This window comes from Alligator mississippiensis, chromosome 10 (assembly GCF_030867095.1).
Source record: "Alligator mississippiensis isolate rAllMis1 chromosome 10, rAllMis1, whole genome shotgun sequence".
NCBI lineage: Eukaryota > Metazoa > Chordata > Crocodylia > Alligatoridae > Alligator > Alligator mississippiensis.
In genome coordinates, this window is record NC_081833.1 from 20,607,586 (window position 1) to 20,620,150 (window position 12,565).

General features: G+C 43.3%; 1 long non-coding RNA gene across 2 annotated transcripts in view; it reads left to right on the forward strand.

Annotated features, from left to right (window-relative positions):
- LOC106738446 (uncharacterized) overlaps positions 1-11,404 on the forward strand; it is a 17,790-nt gene extending 6,386 nt beyond the window's left edge. For both annotated transcript variants that reach the window (XR_002092208.2, XR_002092207.2), the window contains exons 2-5: positions 2,474-2,599; positions 5,997-6,187; positions 7,945-8,089; positions 8,458-11,404. This is a non-coding gene — a long non-coding RNA (uncharacterized LOC106738446). The remainder of the gene's footprint in view (positions 1-2,473; positions 2,600-5,996; positions 6,188-7,944; positions 8,090-8,457) is intronic.
- The last annotated feature ends 1,161 nt before the right edge of the window (positions 11,405-12,565 follow it).

The window sequence follows — 12,565 nt, forward strand, 5'->3', positions numbered from 1 at the left end:
TAGGGAAGACTTTCAGCAAGGATTTCCGCTAACTGTTTGGCCTCACTTCATAGGCATATCTTCCCTTTGGCAGGCTAGAAAAGTGAACACAGTTAATGTAGGGTTCCAGAACACTGCCTCAGCATGGTCAAAGGGACAGCAACCAGGAGTCTGCATTTTTTTCCAGGAATACCAGGAGCCTGGTACTCAAATGTAACCTTTGGACAATGTTTATTCTGTTGAATTACAATCCCCAACTGTAATGTACATTTTCTGTATTCTGTACTACTTTACTTCTAGGATCTTTGTGCAGACAGAATAAACATTTTGCACCCAGAGTTGGTGTACCAGGCATAAACACCAAACCTCTTACTGTTGTTTATTCCTGTAAGGTTTCCTTTATTTTAATGCTTTTTGTTTTCTTCAGCTTAAAGCAAAATACATATTTACATACCATAGATTGGATAACATCTATATAAAGTTCACACTGAGCAAACAACTGTGGGTGGAAAATTGTAAAGGAAAACACTGAAAATGTCAGTTTGGCCATTAAAAGCAATTAAATATATTTAAAAAAGTGACAGTACTGATGTGGAGTCTTGGAGTAACAATGCCTAGTTTCTCTTTGCATGTGCAAAATTATAACCCTAATATTAAGAAGGACTCTTTCAGATTCAGAGTTTTCTTCCTTGTGCTACATCTCAGAAAATTTAAGGTTTGCCAATTTGTTTTTGGCAGAAATATAAAATGAGCTAACAACACTAATTAATTGGCCTGTTTTACCCAGCTTCACTGCCTGATTCATTCACATTAGAAAGATGTTGAAGAATATTATTATTTTCTTTTCAACAATGGTAATCATGGAAATCTTTTATTGCTTGTGGGTTTTGAAAATACTTATTTTATATAACCTGTTTTGGACTAACATTGACCTTCCATTGCCATTTTTTTATAGAATGAGTATTGCAAATATAATAGTTTAACTTTCAGGCTTTTATGCACTAGCAGTGTTGAAATGTCTGGGTTAAAGTCATGGCAGGGAAAGACTTAAACTTTAGTGTCTTTGTTTAAAAATAATTTATATCAATATTAGATTGAGGACTATTTTATTTAAACTCATCCAAAATCTGAATTCTGGACCTATTTTATATCAATTACATAGAAGAGGTATGATATGATGGAACTGAGGCAGGGAAGGCCTTGGTATGAAATGCACAATCTTGTAACTACCCAAAGCAGTGCTAGAATCTTTCTCCTCAGTACATTTTACTATGCTATGTGGGATCATTCTCTATTTAAGTGTCATTCTTACTAAAGTCAGAAACTCTCCATATTGTGTATTCAGGAAACACAGTAGTAAGTCAGACAGGTTTCAAATCTCTCTTCCCAATAGCTTTGTTATGACATGGCCAGATCAAAGAAGCCCAAGTTCCATTCCTTAGCATGTGGTTAACTGTAGGGAGTTCCAAATTTTTAAAAGATGAATTGATATGTAACATGCTTTAGCTGTCTTAATTTTTGGCTCTCTATAAGTATTTTACAAACATTGATGAATGAAGTGTCATTGCTTCATACAGTAGCGAAGCCACTGAATTGTAAAGCACCAGATAACTTTTTTATTTCCAGAACACAAAGCTCTTTATGATGGTAGCTAAGCATTCTATAGAAACCAAGGCACAGAGAGGTTAAGTGACATAACCAGAGTCAAATAGAAAAACAGCTGATCCAATAACAGAGCCCAGATATCCCATACCCCTTTCCCATGAGACCATCTTCCTTTCTCCCTCCCAGGCAGTTTGGTAACTTGATTAATTTCAGATGCTAAAAAACATTGGAATGGGTACTAATCATATTAAGACAATTGCTATTGAGATCATGCTGGGGCTTGAAATCTTGTATGTCACTGTTCAATAACCTTCTTCACTGATGCTTGGAGCAGAGCTAGTGAGCTATAAAGGGAGAAGCATTTAGTCATTCAGGGATCTGGATTTTCCATTTGCTATGGAAAAATGCAGATTTTCTCTTTGAATGGAACAAAATGGGGCTTTTCTTTTTAAAGGAGAAAATCATGGATTTTTGCCTTTAAAGTCAAATATGCAGGAAATGGTGGGTTTCCCCTTGCAGGCTTGCAGATTTCCAGCTCACAAGGGCTATGGGAGGAGGGCAGCCAGGCAGGGGGCACCACATGCATTTTTTTTTTTTTTTTTTTTTGTAAAAATATTTGTCTCTATATATATAAAGTTATATATATATTTACACTCTACCTATTACATCACAAAATGGTTAAACGTTTCCCATTACAGAAATCTGCACCTGCACACCTGTACAAAGGCCTGCTGGTCACCCGTACCTGTTACAATATCCACAAATGAGTGCAACACACACACAAAAAATCAGTCCCTTCTGGTCCCTCCCTTTCCTTCATTTCCACCCTTGCCCCACTTCCCGGGTCACATACTCAGTTCAAGTGGTCTCTCTGTCTTTGTTGCTCCAGTTTCTACTAGAGGACCCGCTGCTGCTGCTGCTGTTGCTGTCCTCTGTTCCACTTGTTTGTTCCATATGCTCATGCACCTGGTAGCCAGGCAGGGTGGTGGAGAGCTGCTCCCACAGCTCCCTCCAGGTAAGTCCCTGGGCAGTGAGGTGTGGGGGGGGCCCAGGCCACACATTAGGTAAAGTGGGGAAGGGGGCCAAGGCACATGTTGGGTGAGGGGGAAAGGGGCCCAGGCTATATGTTAGCAGGGTGGAGGGGGCAGTGCCCTCCAAGACTTCTGTGCCCACGGAGGGGCTTGTGGATCAGCTCTGGCCAGGAGCTGTCTCTGTGGCCCAGTTGGGGACCTCAGGGTGGGAGGGATAACTGTGCTGCCAAGCTGAGGTGCTCCCTGCCCACCTGGCAGCAGCAGGGGGCACAACTCTACACTAATACCACTGCTGCTGCCCCTGCCATGCCTACTCATCATGGTGCACTGGGTCCCTCTGCTGGGCCACAGAGATGGCTCCTGCCTAGAGACAGTCTGGCCCTGCTGTAGCCCCATGTCCTGTTGTGGGTGCAGAAATCTTGGGGGGTATGTGCCCCCCCCGGTCACCTGTGCCTTCCCACACATTCCCCACACAGCTATTCTCTTGTTCACACACTTGGAGTGAGGAAACAGCGGGTCAGAAGTGAGGGGCACCAACCGGGGTGGGGGGCTATGGGTCAGGAGTAAAGGACACTGACGGTGGGTTGAGAGTAGGGAGCACCAGCAGGGCTAAGGGGTTATGAGTCAGGAGTGAGGGGCACCGACAGGGCTAGAGGGCTGTGGGTTGGGAGTGAGGGGCACCAGCAGAGCTAGGGCATTATGGTTTGGGAGTGAGGGGCAACAGCATATCAGGGCTGCTCAAGGCCACAAAGCAGCAGGGGGTGCAATTGTATTCAATTGATACCTCTGTGTGTGTGTGTGTGTGTAGTGTTTAATTTTAATTGTGGAAAAACACAGATTTTGGGTTTTTAAGTCAGAAAATTTGGGGTTTTTTTCTTTTACCAGAGAATTTATGTTTTTAAACAGAGAAAATCAGGATCTCTGGCATTAGTCACAAGAGCAAGTGTCACTGTGATGTAGATTATTTGTGCATGGGACAGCAAAGGAATAAAATGCAAACAACATTTTGGGGCACCTCCCCCTCTTCCCCATGCCCCACCTGTCCCCAACTCTCCTGTTAAAAAATTAAGTTGCACTGAGCTACTACCCTGGAAGGAAGTTGTGTGCATGGAGAAATTTAAACGCTTCCAGGATAGATCCCAGACAGCATAATTTTGGGATACAAGTTACCCATTTCCCAAGGACTGACTGATACAGTTACCACAGTTGTATTCACTGGTTTGATTTAGGTGGAAAATACTGTAGTGAGTAGCACCTCTTGTTAGGCTTTACATGTGCAGCATGTAAAGGAGTAGGACCAGACTGCTGACAAGGTAGCTCTAAGAGCAGGAGGAGACCAGCCATCACCATTTTAGCTGCTGTCATCTGACCCTACTCAGAGACACTAAAAATATAATTTAGCCACAAACTTTAATTAAAGTAATTTTTTAGATGTTTCTCTTCATTTTGAAGCATCCATGCTGAAAACTGACATGTTCCTATTTTCCTTAGAGGACAAGTCTGATCATGCAGAATGGGCCCAGGGAATGCTGGTCCAATTCAAACATGGGACCAAACAGGATCCTTTCACAGTTGATGCAAGATAAATGTTATATTTTTGTGGAGTGGGGGGATTCATTCTACAGTGACCAAACCCAGTCTGTTTTTTAACAGATTTTACCTTTCAGAGGTTTAAAACATTTTCTGCTTTCCCAGGTGTCCATCTGAGGTGTACATTCATTCCCAGGATGTGCTTTATATCTTTATACTGTGAAAAGGTTGTAATGAGGCGTCTTGGGCTCCTGCTACTATAAGGAAAGAGAGAAACTGCAGCTGATAAGAAGAGTCCAGGCGGCAGAATATAGACCAACTACAAGAGAGAAGGCAGCAGAGAAACACTGCTGTCTGGTCAGGGAGTTGCCCATTAAAGGAAGGGCCACACCTGCAGCTGGGCAGGAGAACTCTTCCTAGATTGAGTTAGCTACAAGGGAGTAAACAGCTGAAGACAAAGGGTTATGATGCCTATTGCAGAGCTAGCTGCTCTGCAATAGGACAGTAGGGCAGAGCCAAGCCTGGGCAGCAGGGATGCTGCCAGAACAGCGGTTGTGAGCTGCCATGGAGACCAGCTGTCAGGCCCCTGGTCAGAAGGGGCAGGGTGTAGACTATATCAGACCAGAGTCTGAGCCAGAAGGGAAGTCTGAGCCACAGAGAGATGAGCTTCTGGTCAGGAAGACTGCAGGAAGATGCCTGGCTGATTCTTGAACTACCTTGGGGACTGCCAGTAAGACACTGATGACTTAGAGAAATGCAGCCCAGGGTAAGGGGAAGCTTTGTTCTATACACAGCATCTGGAGCAGATTTAATTTATGTTATGGCCAGAGGGCTTGTTTGTTCATTGTAGTTAGACCACTGGTTTGAGTTGGCCTCTTGGGGGAGGCATGGATGTCCCAGTGGTACCTGAGTGGTACAGGTGTGTTGCAAGCCTGGAAAAAGGCAGAGGGAGGGCCAGAGGGCCCAGCACAGAGTCAAAGTAGGCACAAAAAGAGCTGAAGTCCAGAAGTTGGGTCCAGCACAGCAGACCCTGGCTGGATGGCCCAGTGAGAGAAACAGGGCAAAGGCCGGAAAGGCCAAGGCCCCAAGACAGGAAGATTGCCTAGATAGCAACACCTGCGAGGCATAGCCACAGCTATAGTGGAGGCTGGAGGCTACGAATAGCCTTAAGGCTCTTGCTGCCCACAGGGCAAGGTCAGTCCAAGAGGCCCCACTTAACGTGAGGGCAGGGTCAAGACTGATGGGGTCCGGGAGGGACCTGCTAGCTGCCAGAGGAACTGTGGCATCCTCTAGGACCCATTAGGCAGCCACTCTTTACATCAAATATGTACATCAACGTGTGGCAGGAAAGTGAGAAGGTGGGGGTAGCCTAGAGGTGGAGCAGAGCAAGGGTTGTGTGGTCACTGGGGGATGTTATGGCTACCCCTAGAACTCCAGCTTGCTACAGGGGTTACTTTGCATTTGATTATGAATTATTCTAGTTGATCATAGTTAAGCTGCTTTAGCACTTCTGTCACATAAATTAAGTGCCTTTTATGATAGCATGATAAATCTCATTCCTTTTAGTTTGCTGTTCTGTGGAGTGGAGTGTAATGATTTAACTGTTCCAGCCAGTGTATAGAATTATCTTCTGTATTATGTAGTAACCTAAATTTAATGAAGTACTTTGAACAGAAATACTATTCAGAAAGTGTTTGCCTTTTTCTGAACTCCACACTACACTTAGACTAAGTTGAATTTCACCATTGCTTTTTGTGGAGAGGCTGCTTTTGGAAAAGACCAGCTGACATCTCGACTCACTACAGAAAAATGCCAGTAAAGATAATAAATTACCTTTGTTTTAAACCACAGGATGAAGCTTCCCTGTGCTCTAAGAAGAAAAGTACCAGCTGATACTGGCCCCTTTGCAACCTCTAGACATGGAAACTGCTACAATTACTGTAGCCAAAGGCCAGTCAGAGCCAGCAGATTCCAGAGACTAGGAAACAAAAGATTAACATCTATTAATTTTAGGAACATCACAGATGCTGGAGCTGGACATGGTATGGAAATTGATGAGTTAAATATAGAGACCTCTGTTATGCTGTTAAGGATGCAAAGGTCCTGTGTGTGTGTGCACTGAAGGATTTTTTTTTCCTTTGGTTAATCAGAGGTGTGTTTTTTAACCCTGGGGAGTAAACATTCATCAGTATAAAAACAACTAAAAGTTCTTTACTAGCATAACCCTGTAAAGCAAATACAACAGCAAACAATTCAGAGTCCTGTAAAATATTCCCCATCAATTTTCCCCCTTTCTGGAAAATCCAAGAAAACAGATTAATCTGATCTTGATGCTCAACAAATTGCCTCTATCCAACTAAGGAGTTTGGAAGTAGGGGAAAAATCCATTGTTGTAAACCTAGATAATGTCACCCTGTCCTTTACACAAAGCCACTGCTATATCAGGACCCTCAGACTATTCCTGCAGTATCCCATGAAGAGAGAGCATCTGTGGCTCAGTTGAAGGCTGGAGGTTGCACTGTTAAACCATGTAAGTTAGTTTTGTTACTGGAATGAGAACTAAAATGCAGAATGTCACAAATTTAGACTGTAAACTCTTGTGACTTAACTGCACATTACCTGGCACTTCAGTCACAATAGTACATATTTGGAAGAAAAGGACTTGTGTTTTGTTACATTACTACTTGGTTTAATATAAATGTTCAGTGTTTGTTGATTTCCTTGTTTAATTTGTGACTTGATTCTTTTCAGCTGTAATGTAAGCAAAGTTATTCTGTCTGGTAATTGTGCTTGCAGTCTTGAGTTTGCAAGTCTTGAGTAACTGTTCCAGCATTATGCTTTTGCCTAGAATATATAAAACAGTTAATGGTATATTAGTAATCAGTGATGGCATGTGAAGTTACATACGGATGGGTATGACATAGTTATTAGACTGTGTTCTGTTCCTTACACCCCGATAAAACCAAAGTCAAGTCATCTGAGTTGCACAAACAAGACTCAGGAGCAGATTGTGGTCTGTGAAGTCTGATTTGCTCTATCAGTAAATGAATGCACAAACTGTAACCATTGTCTCGAATTGCATCTGACTTCAACTATTCCTGCTCTTATCTGCACTAGAAGAGAGAGGGGTTATTAATTTACCAACACTGCAGCTCCAAGGGATGCATGGAAAAAAATGAGGCCAGAATAGTTCTATGATGATTACCCACTAGAGGGAGCTCATATATTTTTTAGTGTAACAACAACAGTGACATTACCACAGAAAAAACAAGGAAGTGGGGTTCCCTTTCATAATCCTCTACCACTGTATTATTCTTGCAGCTGAGGGTCCCAAGTACTTTTTTGGCTTCAAAGTAATGTAATTTTGTAGTTCCCCTCCCCCTTCAAGGTAGGATAGCTATTCTCATCATCCTTCCCACTGCGCAGGTAAAAAGGGGCTATACAAATTAAGAGACTGATCATTACATATGAGCTTGGCCCTGACTGATGTATGGGACTGTAAGAAATTCTGGATAACTCATTTGTATTTTGTTTTTACAAGGTTAGATTTCAGCTATTTGTGCAGGCCCTTGAGAACCTTGTGGGGGTGGAGGAGTCAGTCTAATTCACAATTATTAAGGGATTTTGGCTGGGAATTTGTAGCAGAGGAGGAAAGTGGAGAACTGATTATCAGTAGGAATCCAACTGGTTATCCTGTTGTTGGCTGAACAATGCCTTGTCAAGCAAGAAGATGGTAGGAGAGAACCCTTTGATTCAGGCACTGAATTGCCTCCCTGATTTCCTTTACTGTCCTCTGCAGGGTGTAGTGAAGTTGAGGAGAACAGGCATTTTAATTCTCTGGAGAACACTTCACACTCACAACTGGAAACCTCAAGGAAAATAACTGAAGCCCAAATGAACATTTAAATTTAGTTGGGAGCAAGTGCTGCAAAGTACAATAAAAGGTCAGTGCAGTATGATGAGGAACTGCAAATCTTATTACTCTCCAGTTTCTTCTCTCAGTTGGGGAAGGAGTGTGTATATGTGCATGTCAGTAACCGTTCTCTGTCCCTGTACAGCTTTATTCTCCCACTCAGTTTCCATCACCAGTAGGAGGTTCAAGTAGAAAAAAAATAGTGCTGCTGCTCAACTAGTGAAGGGATCTTGCTGGAGGTGGGAGTGCGGAGATTGGTGCGTGATCTACACAAATACATATTTAAACTGTCTTCACTGAGGGAATTATCTTAAGCTCCTGGTTGCAGGAGAGCTTATCGTAGCTCCGAGTGAATTCCTACCAGGATAGGTCTCTAATTTTCTTTTCTGCTCACTACAGGCCTTTGATGGGCTGACTACCATCAGCAGGGTAACTACTCCACATGAAGCTGCTCTGGCCAGCATTCTCCATTGCTGAGGAGTCGGAACTGGATTTTGCTAGAGTGACATCTGACTTTGTAGGAGGAGGGGGTATAGATTTTGTGCTGTCAGTGGTGTCATCTGATTCTTCATCATTGTTGCCTTACTCTGCTAAGGGAATTATGTATCTAACCAGAGATTAAAACAGACCTTATTTTGTTGGCTGACAGTACAGAGATTTCTCTAACAGGTCTAAGCAATGCAGCAGTCTATGCTCAAGATACAGGACATCATATCTCAACTGAAAGGACTCTGTGATATCATATTATGTCACCATTGACACCTTGGAGTAAAGTTCACCTCTTGCAGATCTGAGGAGGTTCTGCGAGAGAGGTGTATGACATGAGTATCATCTGAGGCATTCAAGCTGTCTTTTCCCATTCAGAGGACTAAGAGCAAGTGCTGGATTTGAAGAAAGGATAGTGTGTGATGCTAGAGCATTCCTGCAGAATCCTCATTTACTAGTCTACCTCATCAGGTAAAATTGTTTGGTTATCAAACTCCCATACTCAGTATCTTGCCAAGCTGAACAATCAGGATCCATTTGCCCTTGGCCAGTGGGAACATTGCCATTTTGTGGGCACAATTGTTATTTTTCATCCCACACCATGAAGATTCCAGAAAAATAATCTGAATACTGGAAATTGATTGATGTATCGGTTTATCCTCCCCTCTAATGATGGAAAAGAGGAAGGTTTTGCTTTACTTGGGTTTAAAACACATTACAAATAAAATGTTGCGTACTGATGCAAGTGACAGAGGAAACTGCTGTCAGTGAATCGGGAAGTTCTAATTTCATCACAGTTTGATAGTTTCAGTTCTGGTTATTAGTAAATTCTTGCTTAGAATTAAATTGTTTTGTTTGGAACCTAAACTTCCGCGTGAGAGGTCTCATCATCATCTGGATTTTTTTTCCAGTCAGGTCTTGGGTTCCCATTAAATCATTTAATTGGACAACAAGGTCCGTTTTCTGAGCTTTGGAAAATGACCTTCCTCTCTATCTCTGCTTCCCATGTACTCCATTTGCCTTATCACAATTGCCAGAAAGTTTCAGATATTGTGGGCCTGTGCGGGGAGGGAGCAAGAGAAGAGCAGATAAAAGTGTTGCAATAATAGGGGGTATCCCCCATTAAAACATCTGTGGCTTGACCACTTTGTAGGCTGTTCCTTCTTTTCAGTCAAGAATACAGAGTGCACAGTCATTTTGGAGATGCACTCTATGCCAAGTGCTTAACATGAGCATTAACTCTTGTGTTTGCATCCCAACCTTTTCTTGGACAGGTGCACAGAAGCACAGTAAGTCCCTGGTATTGCTGCTGTTTTGGGGCACTAATAAATGTCTTTGCTGTCTGACTCTAACAGGGACTAGAGCCTGTATCCTTCATGATTCTTCTCTGAGGGCTCATACTGAATACAAGTTTGCTTGGTTTTGCTTCAGGTAGTTCTATTTCATATGGTATAGCACAAAACCATGTTTGCACAGATTTTAGCAGCCAGGTAAGCACATACTGCTTTGAATAGTCATTCCATGACTCTTCCTCCCCACTTGGCTTGGAAAGAGCTAGTAGCTACAGAAGCTGAGGTGTAGCAGCAGCTCAGGGTGGATGAGCTTCATGCAGGAAGTCTGAAGGGAAGGGAAGAGGAAGAGGAAGACAATGGACTTATGTCATCAGCTCTGATCCATCTTTTAAACTGTTCACAGTACATGGATAGGTGGTGCTTTAGATATAAAGACAGTAGGGAGAAGGAGGAACTTTCATATGCATCTGAAGTGTTTATTAATGAGCGTTGCTTTTAAGTACATAACTTTCCTAAGTGCTCTGTTGTCCTCCTCCTGAGAGAGACAAATATACAAATACTGAACTCTGATGTAAGACTTTCGTTCTTCCATCTGTTTAATGCTGTTGTGAAGTAGGAATATGTTATTCTAATTTTACTGAGAGTGAAACAGAACCTCAGACAGGTACTATCATCCTTTCATGGTCACAAAGAGAGCCAGTAACAGAACATGGAAGAGGACCCTGGAGTTCCTGATTCTCAGTGCTGTTCCCTATCTATAAAGCAGTCCCTGAAACAAGCTTTTTCTGTTTCAGTACAATAAGACTAACATGTTTCCAGGTCCTGAACTCTATCTGGTCACAACACAAATACACAACCTGGTTTCTGCTGTTACTTGCCCACTGTAGAGACTGGAAGAGTATTCGGATACATTATAAATCTCCACTGTCCTAGTAAGACAAATACAATGTGTACCATTATTATATTTGTAAGCAGAAACTCCACATATACCTGAAACAAATATCAGGCCACTATATTATTGCCTGTCTTCAGTTAGAACTAGCTTCTTACTATTTGTCATGCTAAAGGAAATTGCAAATAATGCAAAGCTGCTCTGGTGTTTAGGGCTCTAAACAGCAAATCCTTACTCAAATGTGTTATTACAACATAACCAGAAGTAAGGATTACTTGAGTAAACAAAGCTTGTGGGGTCATGCACCAAATTCGTATTTGGCCAACTACAACTACTGCCAGAATTCAGAATCAGAAAAAACAGAAGAGAAACAGAAGAGGGAAGAGACAAGATTAGGATCAGCAGCTGCCAAGTCTTCCTACTGACAGTCAACTGGATTCAATGTGTTTAGTATTAGTGAAACACACGTTTTTAATTTAATCTCAACAATTTTGGACATCTTGAAAGTTCTTTGCCTGCTGCAAACCTTTCTAAAACAATTCTGAGCTTTTGGGATCTGAATGAATGGACTCTCCTTTCTTTGTTTAAAAAGCAATGAAGTCAAGGATGCATCCAGCTGTGTTTTTTCTCTGCAATCCACCAGGGAATTTAATTAAAGGAGAATTTTAGAACCTAAGTCTTGTTTCTAAACACTATATTTATTATCTCCCCTTCCTCAAAATCTCAAAGCAGACTAATTTGTTGGAAATCATGCATTCCTTTGGAGTGGCAGGAAATTAGTAGAATTGAGACAGCTGTGCTGCTGGAGGCTGAGGGTCATGGCAAGCTCCAGCAGGCAGCAACAGCGCTGTTGGTGTTAGGAACGTGGCAGCAGGAAGTGGGGAGCTCCTGCAGGCAGCTGTGGTGGTGTCAGTGGCAAGGGGGGGGGGAAACATACGTGTGAGTGCCAACTGGTGGTCAGTGACCATCCACAGACACTACTGGCAGTGTTGCTGGGGGGGGGTTGGGGAGGGGGGAGTGACAGGCAGTGACAGCCTGCAGGTGATGCTAGCAATTTTAGCAGTGCCTTCTTGCAAGGGTGCACAGTCACAGGGAGTGCATGTGCACCTGCATGCACCCCCTGTGTCACCAATAGAAACAGCAACAGGAAAAAGTTGATTTTCAAGACTTCAGCATAAACAGAGAGAGAGAGAAAATAAAGGAAAGCAGAACCAAGTTTTGTGTTCAATCACAGTCTGACCTTTATTATCCAAGTCCCAACAAAATTACTTATATTGTTTTGATTAAAGGCTATATTTTTCCCCTCCAAGAGAACCACAAAAAACAAACACTACTGATACACAGAATTGGCCTAAGTTGGCACCCTGTAGTCTTGACTATTTTACTGGCAGTAACTTTGGACCACACAATAAAAATTGCCAGTCCTGATTTTTTTCCAACGCGGGTCTATGAGGCTTGTACAAGGGTAGTGGCAGCTCAAGGCCTCTTCCCCCACCCACCGCCAGGGACAGAGGCGTTTCCTAGAATGGGATCCCAGCGCACAGGTCAGCCGCTCGCGCTGAGTCAAGTGCGCGGCGCGACCAAGCCCTGAACCACGCCTGGCTCAGGGGGGCGAGCTGCCGCTCCTACCCAGGCAGCAGCGTGCGGGCCCCGCTCGGGCTTGCCTCTGCCTCCGCCCCCTCCTTGGGCTGCGGAGTGGCAGGGACGAGGCGGGCGGGGAAGTTTCTACTCTCGCTCTTCATTGGCCCCAGGGGCTTCGCCTCCGCTTCAAGCTCATGCAAGCCCACACTTGAAGCCCGGCCCAGGGAACCTGCCGCTTTCCCCGAAGCCGAGGGTC